The 23,701-nt window shown below is 40.5% G+C and overlaps 2 pseudogenes; both read right to left on the bottom strand.

Annotated features, from left to right (window-relative positions):
* Positions 1–4,803: 4,803 nt before the first annotated feature.
* Positions 4,804–5,846, bottom strand: LOC149189194 (cation/H(+) antiporter 18 pseudogene; annotated as a pseudogene).
* Positions 5,847–6,221: 375 nt separating this feature from the next.
* On the bottom strand, positions 6,222–20,230 carry LOC149189193 (cation/H(+) antiporter 19 pseudogene; annotated as a pseudogene).
* Positions 20,231–23,701: the final 3,471 nt, after the last annotated feature.

Below are 23,701 nucleotides of genomic sequence, written 5' to 3'. Positions count from 1 at the left end.
GCCTTTCAGTTCGTAGTAGTTCAAAATCCAAGTGCTGCATATATTCAAACTGAGTGTATCTCAAAGCTTTGCTTCTCACTGAATAATCTGGGCCATCCTGTGATATGAAAAGTGGGAAACTTTGAAGCCACAGGTCCATGATACTTTAGAATTGATTTAATTGTTCTTTCCAAGTAATCAGCACGATTGCAAACCATAATGACAACAACTGCTATGGGTTCCTCATTTCCTTCACCATTCTGTGTTTTCACTGCTCTTCTTTCAAGGTCTTTAACAAGACTCCTAAGTTGTGTGCACTTTGCCTCCAACCATTGCTTTGCCTCTTCAACGGTGACAATTTTCCCTTGTTGAATCATCCTGTGTGACATCCAAATTGGTGAAACTTGATCTCCCCGTAGCAGTGATTATTCTATAAAAAATTTGAATTCTGTGCTAGCAGACCGCACTTGAGGTGATACGAAGGTCTGTGGTGATCCGAACCCATAGTGACAGTCCCAAACCTGTGGTAGCTGGTATGATAAAGATCCAATCCTAATACACCATTATTATATAGAAGGTTGACTTGTACACTTGGTAGAGCTATCCTTGTAAGGATAGTTTCTTGAAGCATTGCAAGGATCGTAATTTTGAAGTATTTCTGCTGGAGGAAGTTGAAGGGTCAGATCTCTAAGTGTAGCAACCATACCATCTAGACTCCCTACTCATACATAAAGGAAGGATGAACTACACCATGAAGCCGACCTATCTAATACTGAAGTCTGAAAGTACTCCTCTATAAACGATGTAAAGCAAGACAAATGACATTGCTAGCAGCTCAACGAAATTTCTGTGGTTTGTGAAATGGTTGAAGGATTGAGACACCTTTCGTTGGAGAAAATTGGTACATGACAACTGAAGATAATTTAACCTGCAACAGATGGACCCCTGTCATAACCTATACCCTGATTATTTTGATTTCTCATGATGAAACTTTGAAAAGTTCTTCTTGTATTTTTAATAATTGTTCCTCAACAACCCTGAATGGCTCAAAACCTTTCTCATAGTCTCCTTTCAAAATTTCCTTCTCTGACCTTCTTTCGCTGAAATGATGGTTCTTCTGTTGATCATTTTGCAGGGATGGGAGTTGTTGAACCCAGCAAGATGGGAAGGGCTGCTTGAAGAACTGTAAAACCTTATCAATCATGTATTAAACAAACTTAATAATTATTCTTCAAAACAGAGTTTTCAAGAAGGAATGTCCTTTAGCATTATTAATAATGTGAATCTTGAAGTGAAACCTTATTGAAGCTCTCTTAGGCCTGCAGGTGTTAGTGAACACTTATGGAGACAAAACCCTCGACTCAAGGATTAAAATGACTCTTTTTTACCAAACTAGTATTTGATGACTGCAAATGACGAGAAATGAACCTTGGTGAATTCGACTCTGACAGAGGACTGACAAGACTGAGTCTAACATTGGCTCCAATTGGGATGGCAGCTCCTGCTCCGTGGAGGTGCCAAGAACATCAGATCTTTGGGAGAGCTAGACAGTGCCTTCGTCCATTGGGTTATGGAGTCCATTATTCCGACAAACCAGCGTGACTCAATTTATTTGTTGAAACTTGACTCAAACTGACTCAATGCAAACTGAAATTACTGAGAAACTTGACACTAACAAACTAACTCAAAATGGCAAAGACCTGGACTTAAAACTTAAAGCTTGGTGGCAGTGCATGGCCAGCTATGTTTATTACAAGGCCATATACGATCAAACTATATCAAAATGCCAATGTAACCAATCAAGAAGATGGCTTCTTGACTAATTCTTCCTATCAGATCTTCTGGTCAACAATAGATACTTGTAACTGGGCATCCAAAAAGCTAATTTAACCTGATCTCCTTCATCACTGAACACTACAATGATCACCTTCACTGCTAACTGCAATAAAATTAGATCGTGAAAAACATGAATATTTTCTTCCTGGTGAAGAAACAAGGTGTTCTTTGCTTCAATTTCTGATCTTCCTTCATCATGCACTTCAGTAAAAGTATGCTCCTGGGCTTCAAAAAACTTTGAACAGGTAGATGAGCAGATATCTTCTTGGAAAAACATTTCAACACATGAAACATATGAAGAGGAATCTGAATGGAAATCCTGAATATTTTGATCTTCTGTGGTGTGAATGTGCTATAGGTCATCCTCATATGATATGACAACCAGGTTTTCATGTTCCTTATTACATTCATTAATCACAAGAAGAGAAACTTCATATGATTCTTGAAGCGCACAAATGACATTTCTACCATCTACTAAAGATTCATCCAAAGGAACCTTTTCGCTTACTTGAACGAAGGTCTCATTTTGTTGTTCATGCATAGACTGGATTACCTTGGTAGGAAGGTTGTGTTCTGATGAGATGAGGGCAGTTAGGCCTGTAACTCTATCTTCTTCATTTGAGGCAGCCTCAGAAATGCAATTCTCTTTTATGAGATCTGGAAAAACATATTTTTCCTCATCACAATCCGTCTCTCGATCTGGTTTATCATCATCATTTTCTAAGATTGGAACATCATTTTCCTGCGTATCCTCTTTTATTTCAACCATATCTGAAATAGGGCTTCCTTTTTCATCCTTTTCAGTCATGTGGAAATCTTTAACCTGCTGATTTTGATCCTGCTGCAAAGTTTCCTCTAAGAGTTTTGTAGACTGCTGAAACCGATTTTCATACAATGCTTCCATGATTTCATCATCCATGAAATTATCATCTTCCTAATATTTTTCAAGGCTTTCAATAAAAGTAGAAGCATGTTTGCAACATTCATGAACTAGATTTAATGATGGATAAGTTTCTTTATACTTCTCAAAGAATATCGAATGAAAATCCTTTAGACAATAAATGGAAGCAGGTGGCAAGCTTTCATACCAAGATCGGGCTTTGTCTTCCAGAGTGGCCATAAACATTTTCATCAAACAGTCTTCAAGAAAATCGATCTTTAATTTATGCACGTGAATGTAAAATTTCACTAGATGAAGAGCAGCGTCATTACCTTCCACATTTCTGAACACAGGCAAATTCTTTGACCAATCTACCTTGGGCATTTTATTTGGAAAATCTGGGATGTGATCTCGGCTCATGGGAGCGTATCTTCTTGCAATCCAATCCATATTAAGAAACCTCAAAGCTACTGATCCCTCTGAAGTGGAGTCACCATGAAGGATTGATTGCATGGATTCTTCAGTGAATGGAGTCGCCAGGTGAATGATTTCAGCGGTCTTCTTATGTCTGATCATTGTTCACCATCAACAATCAGCTATGAACTTGAGATATGTATTGGGCAAAACAATCTAATAATAAACCATTTCGTTCCCCAGTATGGTCGCCACTATGTTAGCGCTCGAATCTGCCTCAGGCTGAAAGAAGGGAAACTTGAGGCAACATTAAACCAAGCTTAGCCTCGTAGCTAGCCCTACGAGGACAGGAGAGGGTTCTCTCTAGTCAATCTCGATAAAATGAACAATCGGGTGCGAGATGACTAAAAATGGGAACTGATTTTAGGCTAGTAAATGGATAGGAAAGGGGTAATTTGATAAATGACTAGGTTTTCTGGGCAGCGTGGGATCGAGAATAGCATGAGCAGGGAGATTAAATCCGAGACACAGATTATCTCAGGAGGCAAGACAGGCAATAAATTTAGCATTCAATTTTGAAATTATATGGAATGAAAAGAATGCTGAGAGGTTGACAAGGGCAATAGATGAATCCTTATCAAACAGAAGAAAACACAAAACATGAATACCTTCCCAAAGCAGAGCATCAAACTGGATTCCGCCTTTCTCATTAAAAGTATTCATTTAGGAATGATTATGAAATGAAATGGAAACATAACAAGCTACATATGAAACAAAGGAAAAGACAAATGCTGAATTCACACCACAAGAATCTCAGGAGTCAGAGCTGTATCTTTTCATTAAATCCCTGTCAAAAAACTGTACAGTGAAGTTTTCCTTCACAGCTCTCCCACTGTTTGCCAGAACTCAAAACCCTTTTTCAAAAATTTTCTATACAATAAATAGACTCACTCTATCAAAAAATGAATCGACTCAGAATATGGGATGATTTAATCATTACTAACTGAAGATGAAAAGCCATCCATCGCTAAAGGAGCAGCGTTACATTTTGCTCGGATCTGAAAAAGTGACATCTGTAGGTGTGAATCCCTTGAAATTGTAACTGAAGTCAGAAATAGACCATCGTTTCCTATTTTTCGGCTGTGGTAGGTATTCTTCATTTAATTGGGCTTTTGACCTTTCACCTTCTCTTTTGCCGTTTAAAACCAATTTTTATAATTAGCGCCAGATCCATCAGTATTAACAAGTGCCATGAAACGCCCACAAGGACCTCTGTCTCTGAATAAGTTTCAAACATAACCTTCGACCTAATTGAATCTACAGCACAGACATTGTGATACTATTCATTTACTCCTTACTGTATTTGTCACTGGGTTATAGAGGTGTTTCGCCTGATATATCTTTCAGAAGTACTAATGGAAGTTGTAGCCACATCTGCAATGGTTGTTGAGCTTGTTCTTGTTGTATAAAAAAAATCATATGTGCCCAATTCAAATGATTTGGTCATGTCTTTTGTTGAAACGTTGGCGTCACTGCACTGGATTTATAAAACAAGTTCTGTGGAGCCAACGAAATACTGTTTGAGGGTATATCATTCTCAGTTGTGGGCATGTGATAGTCAGCATTTCTGAAGTAAGGAATATGAAACGATATCTAAAACAAAGAATTCATGTAGCGTGTCGCCCCTTGTTTCTTCAGCACAACAAAACCCGCCTTCTTTTATGAATCATACGCCCAATAATCAGGTACCCTTCGTGCACTAGCTTGTATGTAGCTGTTACTAAAGGGGTGGTGATGAATGTGGTGAACAAAGCCATGAGCACCAAGATCGTGAATACTTCTTCATTCAGGACCCTCCTATCCTTTCCGATGTTGAGGACAATCAACTCAACCAATCCTTTGGTGTTCATCAAGAATCCTAGAGTCATTGCTTCTCGACAAGGCACTTTGTGGGCAATCGCAACAAAAAACGTACCCAGAATCTTCCCAGCACTGGCAGTCCCCATAACCAAAACAAGAAAACCCAGAGCGTGCTCCCATGAATCGTTGCGACATTAGTCTTCAAACCACTGGACGCAAAATACAATGGCAGCAGCAAGCCAGACACAAAGTCTTCAATCTTTTCAATAAGCATCCCTGCGAATGGGCCGTCTTTCGGAATCGTCAAACCAAACACAAAAGCTCCAAAGATTGAGCGTATCCCAATTACATCCATTGCCAATCCAGCTGCTAGCACTCCCGCAAGTGTAGAGCAAACGCATTCTTCGCTCACCGGTTGATTGTCAGATGAATGATGGCCAATATAGGACATGGCTGGCTTCACGGCCACCATCATGAAAATAACAAATGCTAAGCCACAGAGCAGAACATAGACTGATATGACCGGATTCTTGTCTGTTCCCGAAAGGGCAATGGCAACGGCCAGAAGAACCCAAGCAACCACGTCATTCACAGCAGCTGCAGCCATGGCCATCTGTCCCACATCGGTGGTGAGAAGCTTGAGCTCTGCAAGTATCCTAGCAAGTACCGGGAATGCAGTGATAGACATCGATACACCCATGAAGACGAGGAACTGTCCATAGCCCACACCCTTCGAAATCGTTGCCCTGAGCACATAAGCAACCCCAATACCAGCCACAAACGGTAAGGTAATTCCAGTGCTAAGTGGCGAATTCCTTATGCAATTTGAGGGAAAAAAGGCAAAATTTAGTGATTTCGAGCCTGTACGCCGCGCCATTCTCCATGTGCACCACGCACGCCATGTGCGCCGCTCTAGTGTATATTTTTCACTGGATGATCATGCCCAGTGCGTCGCGAGGCCCATGTGCGCCGCGCCAGTCATCATATGCGCCACGCTGGCCAATTTCATCCCTTATTCCTTTGTTTTCTTCATTTAGATGGGCCATTTTGGAGCCAACTCATCCCACATAGTCTTTTTCAGCATCCACCCTAGTCCAAGGAAGAAGTCTGATCGATAGAGAAATTCAACATCCTGAACAAACTGCTTTCTGAGGCCCATTTATACTGATTCGCTATTTTGTAATAAGCAGTCAACTCTCCTGGCCTTTCAGTTCGTACTGGTTCATAATCCAAGTGTTGCATATATTCGAACTTAGTGTATCTCAAAGCTTCGCTTCTCACTGAATAATCTGGGCCATCCTGTGATATGAAAAGCAGGAAACTTTGAAGCCACAGGTCCATGATACTTTAGAATTGATTTAATTGTTCTTTCCAAGTAATCAGCACAATTGCAAGCCATAATGCCAACAACTGCTATGGGTTCCTCATTTCCTTCACCATTCTGTGTTTTCACTGCTCTTCTTTCGAGGTCTTTAACGAGATTCCTAAGTTGTGTGCACTCTGCCTCCAACCGTTGCTTTGCCTCTTCAACAGAGACTATTTTCCATTGTTGAATCATCCTGTGTGACATCCAAATTTTTGAAACCTGATCTCCCTGTAGCAGTGATTATTCTATAAAAAATCTGAATTCTGTGCTAGCAGACCGAACTTGAGGTGATACAAAGGTCTGTGGTGATCCGAACCCGTAGTGACAGTCTCAAACCTGTGGTAGCTGGTATGATAAAGATCCAATCCTAATACACCATTATTATATAGAAGGCTGACTTGTACACTTGGTAGAGCTATCCTTGTAAGGATAGTTTCTTGAAGCATTGCAAGGATCGTAATTTTGAAGTATTTCTGCTGGAGGAAGTTGAAGAGTCAGATCTCTAAGTGTAGCAACCATACTATCTAGACTCCCTACTCATACATAAAGGAAGGATAAACTACACCATGAAGCCGACCTATCTAATATTGAAGTCTGGGAGTACTCCTCTATAAACGATGTAAAGCAAGACAAATGACATTGCTAGCAGCTCAACGAAATTTCTGTGGTTCGTGCAATGTTTGAAGGATTGAGACACCTTTCGTTGGAGAAAATTGGTACATGACAACTGAAGATAAGTTAACCTACAACTGTTGGACCCCTGTCATAACCTATACCCTGATTATTGTGATTTCTTATGATGAAACTTTGAAAAGTTCTTCTTCTATTTTTATTGTTCCTCAACAACCCTGAATGGCTCAAAACCTCTCTCATAGTCTCCTTTCAACATTTCCTTCTCTGACCTTCTTTCGCTGAAATGATGGTTCTTCTGTTGATCGTTTTGCAGGGATGGGAGTTGTTGAACCCAGCAAGATGGCAGGGCTGCCTGAAGAACTGTAAAACCTTATCAATCATGTATTAAACAAACTTAATAATTCTTCTTCAAAACAGAGTTTTCAAGAAGGAATGTTCTTCAGCATTATTAATAATGTGAATCTTGAAGTGAAACATTATTTAAGCTCTCTTAGGCCTACAGGCGTTAGTGAACACTTCTGGAGACAAAACCCTGGACTCAAGGATTAAAATGACTCTTTTTGACCAAACTGGTATTTGATGACTGCAAATGACGAGAAATGAACCTTGGTGAATTTGACTCTGACAGAGGACTGACAAGACTGAGTCTAACATTGGCTCCAATTGGGATGGCAGCTCCCACTCCGTGGAGGTGCCAAGAACATCAGATCTCTAGGAGAGCTAGACAGTGCCTTCGTCCATTGGGTTATGGAGTCCATTATTCCGACAAACCAACATGACTCAATTTATTGGTTGAAACTTGAATCAAACTAACTCAATGCAAACTGAAATGAGTGAGAAAATTGACTCTAACAAACTAACTCAAAATGGAAAAGACCTGGACTTAAAACTTAAAGCTTGGTGGCATTGCATGGCCACCTATGTTTCTTACAAGGCCATATACGATCAAACTATATCAAAATGCCAATGTAACCAATCAAGAAGATGGCTTCTTGACTGATTTTTCCTATCAGATCTTCTGTTCAACAGTAGATACTTGTAACTGGGCATCCAAAAAGCTAATTTAACCTGATCTCCTTCATCATTGGACACTACAATGATCACCTTCACTGCTGACTGCAATAAATCTACCATTGGATCGTGAAAAACATGAAGATTTTCTTCCTGCTGAAGAAACAAGGTGTCCTTTGCTTCAATTTCTGAACTTTCTTCATCATGCACTTCAGTAAAAGTATGCTCCTGGGCTTCAAAAAACTCTGAACAGGTAGATGAGCAGATATCTTCTTGGAAAAACATTTCAACACATGAAACATATGAAGAGGAATCTGAATGGAAATCTTGAATGTTTTAATCTTCTGTGGTGTGAATGTGCTATAGGTCATCTTCATATGATATGACAACCAGGTTTTCATGTTCCTTATTACATTCATTAATCACAAGAAGAGAAACTTCATATGATTCTTGAAGCACACAAATGACATTTCTACTATCTACTAAAGATTCATCCAAAGGAACCTTTTCGCTTACTTGAACGAAGGTCTCATTTTGTTGTTCATACATAGACTGGATTACCTTGGTAGGAAGGCTGTGTTCTGATGAGATGAGGGCAGTTAGGCCTGTAACTCTATCTTCCTCATTTGAGGCAGCCTCAACAAGACAATTCTCTTCTATGAGATCTGGAACAACATATTTTTCCTCATCACAATCCGTCTCTCGATCTGGTTTATCATCATCATTTTCTGAGATTGGAACATCATTTTCCTGCGTATCCTCTTTTATTTCAACCAGATCTGAAATAGGACTTCCTTTTTGATCCTTTTCAGTCATGTGGAAATCTTTAACCTGCTGATTTTGATCCTGCTGCAAAGTTTCCTCTAGGAGTTCCGTAGACTACTGAAACAGATTTTCATACAATGCTTCCATGATTTCATCATCCATGAAATTATCATCTTCGTAATATTTTTCAAGGCTTTCAATAAAAGTAGAAGCATGTTTGCAACAATCATGAACTAGATTTAATGATGGATAAGTTTCTTTATACTTCTCAAAGAATATCGAATGAAAATCCTTTAGACAATAAATGGAAGCAGGTGGCAAGCTTTCATACCAAGATCGGGCTTCGTCTTCTAGAGTGGCCATAAACATTTTCATCAAACAGTCTTCAGGAAAATCGATCTTTAATTTATGCACGTGAATGTGAAATTTCACCAGATGAAGAGCAGTGTCATTACCTTCCACATTTCTGAACAGGCAAATTCTTTGACCAACTACCTTGGGCATTTTATTTGGGAAACCTGGGATGTGATCTCGACTCATGGGAGCGTATCTTCTTGCAATCCGATCCATATTAAGAAACCTCAAAGCTATTAATCCCTCTGCAGTGGAGTCACCATGAAGGATTGATTGCACGGATTCTTCAGTGAATGGAGTCACCAAGTGAATGATTTCAGTCGTCTTCTTATGTTTGATCGTTGTTCACTATCAACAATCAGCTCTGAACTTGAGATATGTACTGGGGCAAAACAATCTACAAGTAAACCATTTCATTCCCCAGTATGGTCGCCAATATGTTAGCGCTCGAATCTGCCTCAGGCTAAAAGAAGGTGAAACTCGAGGCAACATCAAACCAAGCTCAGCCTCGTAGCTAGCCCTACGAGGACAGGAGATGACTAAAAATGGGAACTGATTTTAGGCTAGTAAATGGATAGGAAAGGGGTAATTTGATAAATGACTGGGTTTTCTGGGCAGCGTGGGATTGAGAATAGCATGAGCAGGGAGATGAAATCCAAGACACAGATTATCTAAGGAGGCAAGACAGGCAATAAATTTAGCATTCAATTTTGAAATTATATGGAATGAAAAGAATGCTGAGAGGTTGACAAGGGCAATGGATGAATCCTTATCAAACAAAAGAAAACACAAAACATGAATACCTTCCCAAGGCAGAGCAGCAAACTGGATTCTGCCTTTCTCACTTAAAAGTATTCATTTAGGAATGATTATGAAATAAAATGGAAACATAACAAGCTACATATGAAACAACGGAAAAGACAAATGTTGAATTCACACCACAAGAATCTCAGGAGTCAGAGTTGTATCTTTTCATTAAATCCCTATCAAAAAATTGTACAGTGAATTTTTCCTTCACAGCTCTCCCACTGTTTGCCAGAACTCAGAAACCTTTTTCAAAAAATTTCTATACAATAAATAGACTCACTCTATCAAAAAATGAATCGACTCAGAATATGGGATGATTTAATCATTACTAACTGAAGATGAAAAGCCATCCATCGCTAAAGGAGCAGCGTTACATTTTGCTCGGATCTGAAAAAGTGACATCTGTAGGTGTGAATCCCTTGAAATTGTAACTGAAGTCACAAATAGACCATCGTTTCCTATTTTTCCACTATGGTAGGTATTCTTCATTTAATTGGGATTTTGACCTTTCACCTTCTCTTTTTCCGTTTAAAACCAATTTTTATAATTAGCGCCAGATCCATCAGTATTAACAAGTGCCATGAAATGCCCACAAGGACCTCTTTCTCTGAATAAGTTTCAAACATACCCTTCGAGCTAATTGAATCTGCAGCACAGACATTGTGATACTCTTCATTTACTCCTTACTGTATTTGTCACTGGGTTATAGAAGTGTTTCGCCTGATATATCTTTCAGAAGTACTAATGGAAGTTGTAGCTGCATCTGCAATGGTTGCTGAGCTTGTTCCTGTTGTATAAAAAAAATCATATGTGCCCAATCCAAATGATTTGGTCAAGTTTTTTTTTGAAACGTCGGCATCGCTACACTGGACTTTATAAAACAAGTTCTGTGGAGCCAACGAAATACTGTTTGAGGGTATATCATTTCTCAGTTGTGGGCATGTGATAGTCAGCATTTCTGAAGTAAGGAATATGAAAGGATGTTTGAAATGAAGAATTCATGTAGCGTTGTTGTAGGGAAAAGTATCCGATTCGGATGACCCTATCCCACTCTAAGGGTGATAGTACCTCAGCAACAACTGTAAAGAAAACTACTTAAGGTTTACTTCTTTATGAAAGCAAGAGAGAATGAAGAAATGCACTAACTGTTGCCTTGCGCTTAATATTTGCTCCAATCTCTTCTCTTTGCTGCTTGCTCTTAGCTCTTTGCTCTTTTGCTGGCCCAGCTACAATGAGATCCTGCAAAATAACAAAGAAGGAAACTACAAGAAGCATGCATTCATAACTGATTCAAGGATTAGCATAAATCAAATATACAATCATCACAATACATCATTGAAACAACTGCATATAGAAGAACCTCAATAGCTTTTATTAATGGAAGAAGTAAAGTTCTGAGAAGGTTACAACCATTGAAGGCTCCAATCCAGCAACACCTCCCAGCAGAAAGAATTTCTCCTCTTCACCTCCTTCAAGCAATCACCTAATAGTTCTATAGTGAAACCAACAGCATATCATTACTTTGCACAAAATTCCAGCCTCCTGAGCTCATAGGAGAGAGCTCAATATATAGATGAATTGAGAAAGGATGAGTCAGCTTGCAACTGATGTGTTGCTGCCTTGTGTCCTCTCTCTCTTCAGTTGATCTTCAGTTCTTGAGTCCACTTGGAGAACTTTGCTTCCACTTGGAGAAACAGAGCCTTTGACTCATCACAAGGCGAAATCCCTGATCCAAGTGTCATTTTTGGAATATTCCAGAGCAATGACTCAGTGTGCCACATGTCCAAACTCGCTCAACGCAGGTGGCCTTTGTTCTACCTGCTTTGCAACGCAGGTACACCATGGAGGAGTTGTGTTTCAGCGCAGAAGCCTAGTGGAGCACCTGCTTTGATTTCAGGATTGCTTGTTTTTGAGTATTTTCAGGTGGAGAGCTGATCTGAGAGCTGTTGGTTTGTTGACCTTGTTCCTCTAGGGGTAAGAACATCATGTTTAGGGAACTTTGGATCCCTTGGATTATTGACAATTCATGCCTGTTGCTGTAAGGCACAAAATTGTCTATAACAGATGCCCCCTAAAGTATGAGGTCGTTTATCGGGTGAAATGCTTTATTGGGAGGATCCGAAGTTCATTCAATCTGCTGAGAAGTGTCCTGTAATAAGATACAATACAATACATTATTTTTCATACATTTTCATGATCTAGCTGAGGCGGGCATTCCCATGCTCAGCTTTATAAACACATTTTGGTACATAGAACAGACGATCGTCTGATTGTAGACTGATAATTCTCTACTGAAATTATCATCCTTTGAGAAGGATGATCATCTGCTGCAATGATGTACATATCAAATGTCTTAATATCCTGAATATATATCGCAGCCCGGATGGATGAAACTAGATCCGGGGTCTTCAATCTCTTCCGATCTTCACTCGATGTACAAGTCGATCCATGTGAGAATTTCTTGAAGTCGAACATGGAAAGACATCGCTTGATTACCGGTCAATGATGTAAACCGTTAACAAGCGCGAGAGGAATCACCGATAAGGATGATGACCCTCAAGGTACGGCAGTACAATTCACATGGTGGGAATAAAGGACTTGGCGTCGACCACCATGCAAAATCTTCTGGTCGAAGGTCATTGATGTATACCTGTCGCCGGAAGTGAGAAACTTGCCATTGAGGCATGCAAGTTTCAAAGTACTGAAGGGGTTGTTCCTAGATCAACTCCTTGGATAATGAGCTGATGTCGACAAGGAGCGATCCGTCAAAGGAGGGCTTTAATGAATCCCACATCAGTGACACGGAACGGAGCTAATGATTGTGATGAGGTGAAAACAAACTGTGATGTATGATTCAGGGTGGCGGTCATGAAATGGATGAAGGACAATGTATGGCCGTGGATGGGACACGGTTGACTCTTTGCAGAACAACATCTCTTGAACATATAACGACACTGATGTGATGGATCGGTAGCATTACCCCAAATGTGGATGGTGTGGCGAGGACCATGGTTATGAGACCGGTGAATGAAACAACCCAACCCGATGTGATACGGAGGACAAAGTGTCATGTTCAAGAGCGACTTGCTACCATTAATGCTGTGAGGTTCTCCCAATTTTTCCCCAGTCATTGCTGACCAGTACCTCTTTATTTTTGTCAAGCTTGAGGAGGATAACATATGCTTGTTCTATAACCTGCCCTTCGGGCAAGCCCATCGCTATGTTTTAACGAGCCTAGCGATAGGGAAACTCGTTCTCGTCTAAAGACAAGTTTGTCGCTATTTAATCATTTTAACGAGTCTAACGACAAGGAAAACTCGGTCCTTTTCATTTTTAGAGAGTCTGAAAAGGTACGGAAAGTTAACTCCAAAATTCCTTTTTCGTCATCTAATCCCTTAAGTCCGAAAAAGTATAAAACAATACAAAAGGGATGAATTTTCGATTCCTTTAACGAGCCGAACAAAACAAGCGCTCGATCTTTTTGTGCAATAATCCCTCAGGTCCAAAAAGATTAAAATCTAGAGGAGGGATAGCTCTTCCGGTCGCTTTAACGAGCTGGAAGGCCAAAACTCGGCAAACTTTTCATATTTTACGAGTCAGTGAAAAGAGCTCAAAGAAGACTCGTCTTTCGAGGAACGAGTGATAAACAGGGATAGCAGCAGATTCCAGGTACAGGTTGGAATATTCCAATCACGGCAGTGTCACAAGGATGGCTAAGTGAAATCACTCTTCGCAGCTGTTCCTCAAAATGGGTAAACAAACATATGGAGATGAACGATTGGCCAAATGAACGGATGGAGGTGATGGTATATAAACACGACCAATGGCTTTTAATATGGCAGTCAAAGGTTACATTTACCAAGGTTATTTACCGGTTCATTTTTTCTGGGTGAGCTTGAACTGTAGGGGAAGATTGCTCACAACTTATGTTTATTTTTTAACGAGCATGAACATTGCTAAAACTGCTCGAATCTTGTGTTTATTTTTTAACGAGCATGAACTGTGTGCTAAAACTGCTCGATTATACTAGTCATAATACAAGGAACGCCTCAGGTGAGGTATTCTTATTTAAGGAGCTATACCTCACTAGCTACTCCAATTTGGCAAGTTTTGACTTTTGCCCCACATCCTTTTTTCATGCTAGTTCAGAAACAACTAATCCAAAAAAGCAGATAAATAACCGCTCTTAGCTTGCACTCCAAAAGGTTTGCATGCCCCCAGGTATAAAATATAATTTCAAGGCTACCCCTCCTCCGTCCCACCTCCGTTTTTCTACTTGTCGTCTTGCTATATTTTTAACGATACTTGTCTTCTCGTTATTTTTCGGTGCCGACGGTACTTGTCTTCCCATCAGTTCACTTTTAGGTTTTTCAAGATCGCAACAGATAAAACATTGGTGTTACGGAGGGAGGTCCTCTTACTTATTATCCGAAAAATGGTTTTGTTTGCTGCCGCAAACTAAACTCTCTTTTCGGCGGTGCCTATCATTAGGTTGCTAAGGATGGTGACTACTTGTTGCAGCAATTTCATCTCTTTCTTTGGAGACTGCCCCTACTTATCCTTCAAAACATATGTTTTAATGGGTGAGGCTTGACATTCAAAGATGGTGGCTACTTGCCGCCACAAATGGATCTCCTCCCTTAGGAGAGCCTATTTTTTAGACAAAGGGAGCGATTCTTCCACTCACATAACTTTGACAAAAGAACTTTATTCTAGAACAACCCTCTCTTCCTTTTTCGGACGGGGTACGGACTAGTCTATTCTTCTGCGGAAATTAACTTTATACCCAAGGTTTCCTCTGCCCAAGGCAGGCCAGGGTGCATGCCCCCTGGGTCCCAGTTATATCTTACCGAATCACTCGCATTCATCGGGAAGTAGAACCGGGGGTGGAGGCATTTCTTGGGTGAATAAGCCGTTTAGGGTTGGTATTTGACTATTTGCGATGCGAGATCCCAGTAATGAAAGTTGGTCTACGAGCTTGACCATCTTTCCTTCGTGTGGAAAACACATTACTCTAAAGAGTGAGGAGACTATAGCTCCCATGCAATATATATAGTCCCGTCCAAGGAGTAGGTTATAATCCAAGGGTCCTTGGACGACCATGAAATTCATATGAACTGTCTTCTTCCTCAATGTAATGGGAACATTGGGGAGAATCCCTAATGGGCGACTGGCTCCTTTATCAAATCCTGATAGATTTCTCATCTCAGGTAAAAGCGTCGGGGAACCCAGTGCTTTCCAAGCAATAAAGGAAAGGATACTCACAGATGCCCCTTCATCAATGATGGTTCCAGCCATTACCATTCTATAGATTTGGACAATGATTCTGAATGGTATACTGGATGGTAACCGGGGTCTGCCTAATTGATTCCAATCAAAGGATACAACTAGGTTGCTCGGTGGTGGGACCGAATACACGGCCGGATACGACCCTGACGATGTTCCTTCCTGCGATAAAGGAATGGGCGCATTGCCCTGATGCTCATCAGAGTCTGTGTTGATGAAAAGAATCTGGACGGTGTCATCCTTATTCTCTTCAGTGAGGGTGTCATTTGAAGATGAATCTTCAACGACGGTGTCATTTGAGGATGAAACCTCTGAAGGAAGAACCGGGTCAACTGCCGTTTCGACCTTTAGAATTTCGTCTGGTCTGGATTCAGCAGGTTCATTCTCAATGACCGACACTTCAGCTGACCACTTGAGCGGGCCAGCTGGATTTTCAACTATCGAGGGACTTGGCGCGAGTTTTTGGTATCCAGGAGGAAGTCGTAACGGTGATACCGGACGATCTTCCAAAACTCTCTTCGCCTCATCTAAGAATGGACATCGGTGGATGGCATGATCACCTTCACACAACATACAGGGTGATCTTGGTCTCCCTTTTCGTCCTTCACTCTCGCTAGTTGACGGATTGCAATCAACATGACTACCAGAGGTTGATGCTACCGGATTGTGCAACCTGGGGGACCAGTCCCTTAGTATCCGGGGAATACAAGGACAATCACGATGGAAGTGGGTCCCTTTGCAAATGACACATGGCGATTTAGGCCCGGTCGGTGCAGTGTGTGGATTTTTGTCAGATGTCTTTTGCTTGCCCCCAGTCGCCTTCGCCATAGGCCCCTTCTGCTTCTTTTCTTTCTTCTTCTTTTCCTTCTTCTCCATGGGAGGCTGACTTTTTCCGGCTCTACCTTGTGAAGATGAAGGATCAGAGGAAGAAATGTAAGAAGTGGAAGGCTGGTGGGCAGCTCTAGACTGATCTGACTGTTGATTCGACTGCTCAGGATTTGTGGCGATTTGAACTACATTAGTTGAAAAGAGCCATACAGGTAGGCCAATTGTCAATCCTGGAAGGGACAATGTGGCCATATGAGGCGCACCAACATCTCCCCAAGAGGAGAAGGGATTGGGACTTCCACTAAGGTGACTTCCTTGGTGGTGGGCTCCATACTTTTCAACTGAAAGATCAACGTGGGAATAAGAGGTGATTATGTTCTGTTTAAAATAAATTTTATTAACGACGCTTTAGACACAACTTTGCTTTTTCATGTTTTAAGAGTCGAGAAAAAGCTAAAGATGACTCTAGTCCCCTTCGATGTTTTAACGAGCCCGAAGTGACAAATGCTCGGATGGACTTTTTCAGTTATAGAGTTTGAAAAAGGCCAAAAGAAACTGCTCTGGAGTTCTAGGCAGAGGGTGTGCCAAACTTTTCGCGAAACCACAGAATACGTTTTACGGTACGGGTGGTCGATCTTCGTGAATGCTGTGTTCACTGCATCGCGATCAGTAGGGCGGCCGACACGGCTTCCTATGGATAAAGGCTTTGTTCCTATAGGGGTCTCCCAATATATACGCGACGGTACGTGGGAGCACAAGTCCGTATTAGTGCCACCGACTCTCAGGAGGAATCACCCACCTTCGTAGAGATCGACAGTCACTATGTTTAACGACGCCGGAACACGTCTCTACCTAGACCTCTATGTGTTTACGTTATGTTACAAAGCGTTGTTATGTAAATTGAATTTATTTTAATGTTGATCTTGCTTAGCAGTTTGCCTTTAAGGATCACCACGAGATGTATGTAACAAATTCCTGAATGCAGTCTAAGATGAGAAGCAAACTTTTCAATCTTTCAACTTTGAAAATCTTAACTACTGAGGAGAAGAAAGGCAAATCTTTTCACACAGATCATAGAGCACACACTAATGCAAAATTTCCTAAATCAGCATGTAAACAGTCAAATGCAAAATGCACAATGCATGTATTTTCTTTTCCCTTTCTTAATGTTGATGTATTACAAAAAGAAAGTTGTTATATAACTTTGATTTCGATTTAAAGCGAAAACAAACAAGTTTGTCCAAAATCAAAAGACACCTTAAGATTTACTTGTTTAATCACTGGAAATACATGAAATCAAACCATAATGACGAAAGTAAAAAGACTAATCAGCTATGGACAGCAAACAAGCTAACTCTTTAGACCAGCAAAATGCCTAACACAGGTTCAGATCTAGGAGGCCAAAGCAAGACTAGTCTACTTTCGTTATGGGAAATTGTAAATGACGTAAGAAATACAAAAGAACAAGTACAATTTCGTTATATAACAGAGGCGGAATGATGGGAAGTAAGATTGGTTTCAGAACAGGTACAAGACTGGTAACTGGCAGCCAAATCTATAGTGAAAACAAGCAAGAAAAAGGGAGGAAACCCCAACTGCCCTAGGCAAAATTGGGCCAACGCAGGTGCTGCACAGCCAGTCTGGCTCTCAGCGCAGGTAGCCTGTGTACCACCTGCTTTGGAAAACGAAAGTTGCGTTTTCTCAGTTTCCGGGTCACAATTTTCTCAAAAATGCACAGTTTTTGCTCAAATCAGAAGCAATCAGTCAAGCACACACAAAGGGATGATTAGGAGGATGAAAAGCTATCACTAAGAGCTTACAAGGATCCTTGTAGATCAGCTCTTCAAATCATGAACAGGCTCAGAAATGAGCCAGAGTAGCTGCCCTCTACTTCGCTTTTGATATAGTCAAAAGCTTTTCAATTTAGTACTCTTTTATTCAGGAAATGAATAGCAAAATACTACAAACAATCAAACAGATACGATCCCCAGCGGAGTCACCAGTTTGTTGTAGGGAAAAGTATCCGATTCGGATGACCCTATCCCACTCTAAGGGTGATAGTACCTCAGCAACAACTGTAAAGAAAACTACTTAAGGTTTACTTCTTTATGAAAGTAAGAGAGAATGAAGAAATGCACTAACCGTTGCCTTGCGCTTAATATTTGCTCCAATCTCTTCTCTTTGCTGCTTGCTCTTAGCTCTTTGCTCTTTTGCTGGCCCAGCTACAATGAGATCCTGCAAAATAACAAAGAAGGAAACTACAAGAAGCATGCATTCATAACTGATTCAAGGATTAGCATAAATCAAATATACAATCATCATAATACATCATTGAAACAACTGCATATAGAAGAACCTCAATAGCTTTTATTAATGGAAGAAGTAAAGTTCTGAGAAGGTTACAACCATTGAAGGCTCCAATCCAGCAACACCTCCCAGCAGAAAGAATTTCTCCTCTTCACCTCCTTCAAGCAATCACCCAATAGTTCTATAGTGAAACCAACAGCATATCATTACTTTGCACAAAATTCCAGCCTCCTGAGCTCATAGGAGAGAGCTCAATATATAGATGAATTGAGAAAGGATGAGTCAGCTTGCAACTGATGTGTAGCTACCTTGTGTCCTCTCTCTCTTCAGTTGATCTTCAGTTCTTGAGTCCACTTGGAGAACTTTGCTTCCACTTGGAGAAACAGAGCCTTTGACTCATCACAAGGCGAAATCCCTGATCCAAGTGTCATTTTTGGAAGATTCCAGAGCAATGACTCAGTGTGCCACATGTCCAAACTCGCTCAACGCAGGTGGCCTTTGTTCTACCTGCTTTGCAACGCAGGTACACCATGGAGGAGTTGTGTTTCAGCGCAGAAGCCTAGTGGAGCACCTGCTTTGATTTCAGGATTGCTTGTTTTTGAGTATTTTCAGGTGGAGAACTGATCTGAGAGCTGTTGGTTTGTTGACCTTGTTCCTCTAGGGGTAAGAACATCATGTTTAGGGAACTTTGGATCCCTTGGATTATTGACAATTCATGCCTGTTGCTGTAAGGCACAAAATTGTCTATAACAAGCGTGTCGCCCCTTGACTCTTCAGCACAACAAAACCCATCTTCTTTTATGAATCATACACCCAATAATCAGGTACCCTTCGTGCGCTGGCTTGTATGTAGCTGTTACTAAAGGGGTGGTGATGAATGTGGTGAACAGAGCCATGAGCACCAAGATCGCAGATACTTCATCATTCAGGACCCTCCTATCCTTTCCGATGTTGAGGACAATCAACTCAACCAATCCTTTGGTGTTCATCAAGAATCCTAAAGTCATTGCTTCTCGACAGGGCACTTTGTGGGCTATGGCCACTAAAAACGTACCCTGAATCTTCCCAGCACTGGCGGTCACCATAACCAAAACAAGCAAACCAGGAGTCGTGCTCCCATGAATCGTGGTGACATTAGTCTTCAAACCACTGGAGGCAAAATACAATGGCAGCAGCAAGACAGACACAAAGTCTTCAATCTTTTCAATAAGCATCCCTGCGAATGGGCCGTCTTTCGGAATCGTCAAACCAAACACAAAAGCTCCGAAGATTGAGTGTATCCCAATTACATCCGTTGCCAATCCAGCTGCTAGCACTCCCGCAAGTGTAAAGCAAACGCATTCTTCGCTCACCGGTTGATTTTCAGATGAACGATGGCCAATCCAGGCCATGGCTGGCTTCACGGCCACCATCATGAAAATAACAAATGCTAAGCCACAAGGCAGAACGTAGACTGGTATGACCAGGTTCTTGTCTGTTCCCGAAAGGGCAATGGCAACGGCCAGAAGAACCCAAGCAACCACGTTATTCACAGCAGCTTCAGTCATGGCCATCTATCCCATATCGGTGGTGATAAGCTTGAGCTCTGCAAGTATCCTAGCAAGTACCGGGAACGTGGTGATAGACATCTATACACCCATGAATATGAGGAACTGTCGATATCCCACACCTTTCGAAATTGTTTCCCTAAGCACATAAGCAACCCCAATACCAACCACAAATGGTAAGGTGATTCCAGTGCTAAGTGGCGAATTCCTTACACAATTTGAGGGAAAAAAGGCAAAATTTAGTGCTTTCGGGCCTGAACGCCGCGCCATTCTCCATGTGTGCCGCGCACGCCATGTGCGCTGCGCCAGTGTATATTTTGCACTGGATGATCGCGCCCAGTGCGCCGCGAGGCCCATGTGCGTCGCACTAGTCATCCTATGCACCACGCTGGCCAATTTCATCCTTGATTCATTTGTTTTCTTCATTTAGATGGGCCATTTTGGAGCCAACTCATCCCACACAGTCTTTGTCAGCATCCACCCTAGTCCAAGGAAGAAGTCTTATTGATAGAGCAATTCAGCATCCTGAACAACTGCTTTCTGAGGCCCATTTATAATGATTCACTATTTTGTAATCAGCAGTCAACTCTCCTGGCCTTTCAGTTCGTACTGGTTCAAAATCCAGGTGCTGCATATATTCGAACTTAGTGTATCTCAAAGCTTTGCTTCTCACTGAATAATCTGGGCCATCCTGTGATATGAAAAGCGGGAAACTTTCAAGCCACAGGTCCATGATACTTTAGAATTGATTTAATTGTTCTTTCCAAGTAATCAGCACAATTGCAAGCCATAATGACAACAACTGCTATGGGTTCCTCATTTCCTTCACCATTCTGTGTTTTCACTGCTCTTCTTTCGAGGTCTTTAACGAGACTCCTAAGTTGTGTGCACTCTGCCTCCAACCGTTTCTTTTCCTCTTCAACGACGACTCTTTTCCCTTGTTGAATCATCCTGTGTGACATCCAAATTTGTGAAACCTGATCTCCCTTTAGCAGTGATTATTCTATAAAAAATCTGAATTCTGTGCTAGCAGACCGAACTTGAGGTGATACGAAGGTCTGTGGTGATCCGAACCCGTAGTGACAGTCTCAAACCTGTGGTAGCTGGTATGATAAAGATCCAATCCTAATACACCATTATTATATAGAAGGTTGACTTGTACACTTGGTAGAGTTATCCTTGTAAGGATAGTTTCTTGAAGCATTGCAAGGATCGTAATTTTGAAGTATTTCTGCTGGAGGAAGTTGAAGGGTCAGATCTCTAAGTGTAGCAACCATACCATCTAGACTCCCTACTCATACATAAAGGAAGGATGAACTACACCATGAAGCCGACCTATCTAATACTGAAGTCTGAAAGTACTCCTCTATAAATGATGTAAAGCAAGACAAATGACATTGCTAGCAACTCAACGAAATTTTGGTGGTTCGCGCAATGGTTGAAGGATTGAGACACCTTTCGTTGGAGAAAATTGGTACATGACAACTGAAGATAAGTTAACCTGCAACTGCTGGACCTCTGTCATAACCTATACCCTGATTATTGTGATTTCTCATGATGAAAATGTGAAAATTTCTTCTTGTATTTTTAATAACTGTTCCTCAACAACCCTGAATGGCTCAGAGCCTCTCTCATAGTCTCCTTTCAACATTCCCTTCTCTGACCTTCTTTCGCTGAAATGATGGTTCTTCTATTTATCATTTTGCTGGGATGGGAGTTGTCGAACCCAGCCTTCAAAAGGCCACCTAAGACCTCCTAGGACCCATCCACACCATCCTACATCTTTTCAAGTCCCAAAACCGCCCTCCATCGCCACCTAATCGCTGCCACATTCACAAATAAATAAATTACATGCATGACAATTTCACATAAAAATCCAAAAAAATGTTTTTTGCTCATTTACTTCTAGAAATAGCTTGAGTAGATGTTGTTTACTTCCTGAGTAGGTAATGGCATTCATTTCATGGTTTTCATCTTTCTTTCTGCAAAAGTGGGATTAGTTGGTTAAGTAGGGTTTACTAGGTTTACTTTACATTTTAGTCTTCTTTTCCTTTCTGCAAGTAGAGTATCCTTTGTAGAGTAAGCTTTCCTTTCTTTCATCACATATAGAGCTTCTTATGGAATCCATAGAAGTTGGCTTGAGCTCCTAGTGATCTTGTGCTAGCTGACCAAGTGATAGCCTGCAGTAAGTAGTACTTGTGCATACAACATCGTCACTTCCAAGTTTGTTACGAACTACTGGGTTGATAAGAGTAAGGTAGGCAGCCCAAGAGTTGCAACATTATTGCTGAAACACCGATGCTCACCAATTCCAAACATGAATATGAAGTGAAAAGACTTGTCTCTTTGCATTCTACTCATTCATTTCACACCTTTTGAGATTTTGAATATTAAAATAAAATAAATGCTTCACCAAATATTATTTTCAACCACCTGTAATGATTAAATCAACAAGCATAGAAACCACATTCTTTGTAACATACATTAGAAATACACCAACAACTATAACATCGCAACATCACAAGCATAACAATATTCTTCATGCATTTTCCTTTGTTTGTGCCTTATACCTTTTCCTTTGCTTTGTTTCATACCAATCTCTGCAATATTTTTTCATCAGCAACCAATAGGCATATGTAACCAATACAGATGTGTAACATAAGAACTCCAAGACAAACATGACACCCTTTTCCATCTTACATTGTTGCTCCTTTTCCATAACAATATATGCAACATCATCAACATGCAATTAGATCAACATGTAATAACAACGTATGAAAGCAAGGCCTAACAAGTTGTTCTCCTTCACCTCCGAAGCATAACAATACTTGCATCAACACAAGCATGCCATCAAAAATACATGTTCAACTATGCATACATTAATTGTGCGTTGATCCTTTGTAGTGTTGTCAACAAGCAACATATCTATATGAACATCACCTTCTCACACACATATGGTGACCACACTTCTTGTTGCTCCTTTGCCACTCCTTTTCCATCAATGACAACAATGCCAACATATGAAGGGTTTTTAGGGAATACATTAGTAGCCATAGTGATTGATATCTCAATAAAATATGGGATCATGGAAAACATTCATATAGGTGCCTCATGTTCTCCTAAAGAATTATGAACCTATATGACCCTATTTAAATATTTTTGTGATATTTTTCTTGGTCCTACAAAGAAACTACTAGTATTGATCCACAAATTGTTGTTCACGAAATTAAGACATATATTAATGTTAATCCTGTTTTATAAAATCTTCGTCCAATTCAACGATGAAAACCCACTACGATCAAAGTTGAAGTTGAAATACTTCTTAAAGCAAGTTTTATTTACCCTATACCTCTCACCGATTGGGTTTTATTGTTTTAGTCAACAAGAAAGATGGTATGATCCACTTATGTATTGATTATAGGGATATCAAAAAGTATTTTCCTAAAGATAATTATCCAACCCATTTTATCGACAAGATTATCAATGATTGTGTTGTTAGTGAAATTTTCTCCTTCATGGATGGATTTTTTGGCTATAATTAGATTTATATAATACCATCTGATCAACACAAAACCACTTTTATTTGTCCTTGGGGTTCCTTTTCTTATTGAAAGATTCCTTTTGAAATGAAGAATGTTGTCACCACTTTTCAATGAACTATGTCCTATGTGTTTCACAACATTAAGCATATTTTACAGCCCTATCTTGATGATTTATCTTCACATTCTACGCAATGTCAATATCACCTAACACATTTATGACACATTTTCCTCCATTGTCGACATTACAATATTTTCTTGAATATGTATAAATGTGTTTTTTTTGTGT

Source organism: Pinus tabuliformis, chromosome 3_1 (genome assembly GCF_031772625.1).
Source record: "Pinus tabuliformis cultivar Carrire ecotype Pingquan chromosome 3_1, CPIR1, whole genome shotgun sequence".
In the NCBI taxonomy this organism is placed as follows: Eukaryota; Viridiplantae; Streptophyta; class Pinopsida; order Pinales; family Pinaceae; genus Pinus; species Pinus tabuliformis.
Note: the sequence above shows the minus strand (reverse complement) of the source record. Positions and strands in the feature narration are given on the sequence as shown.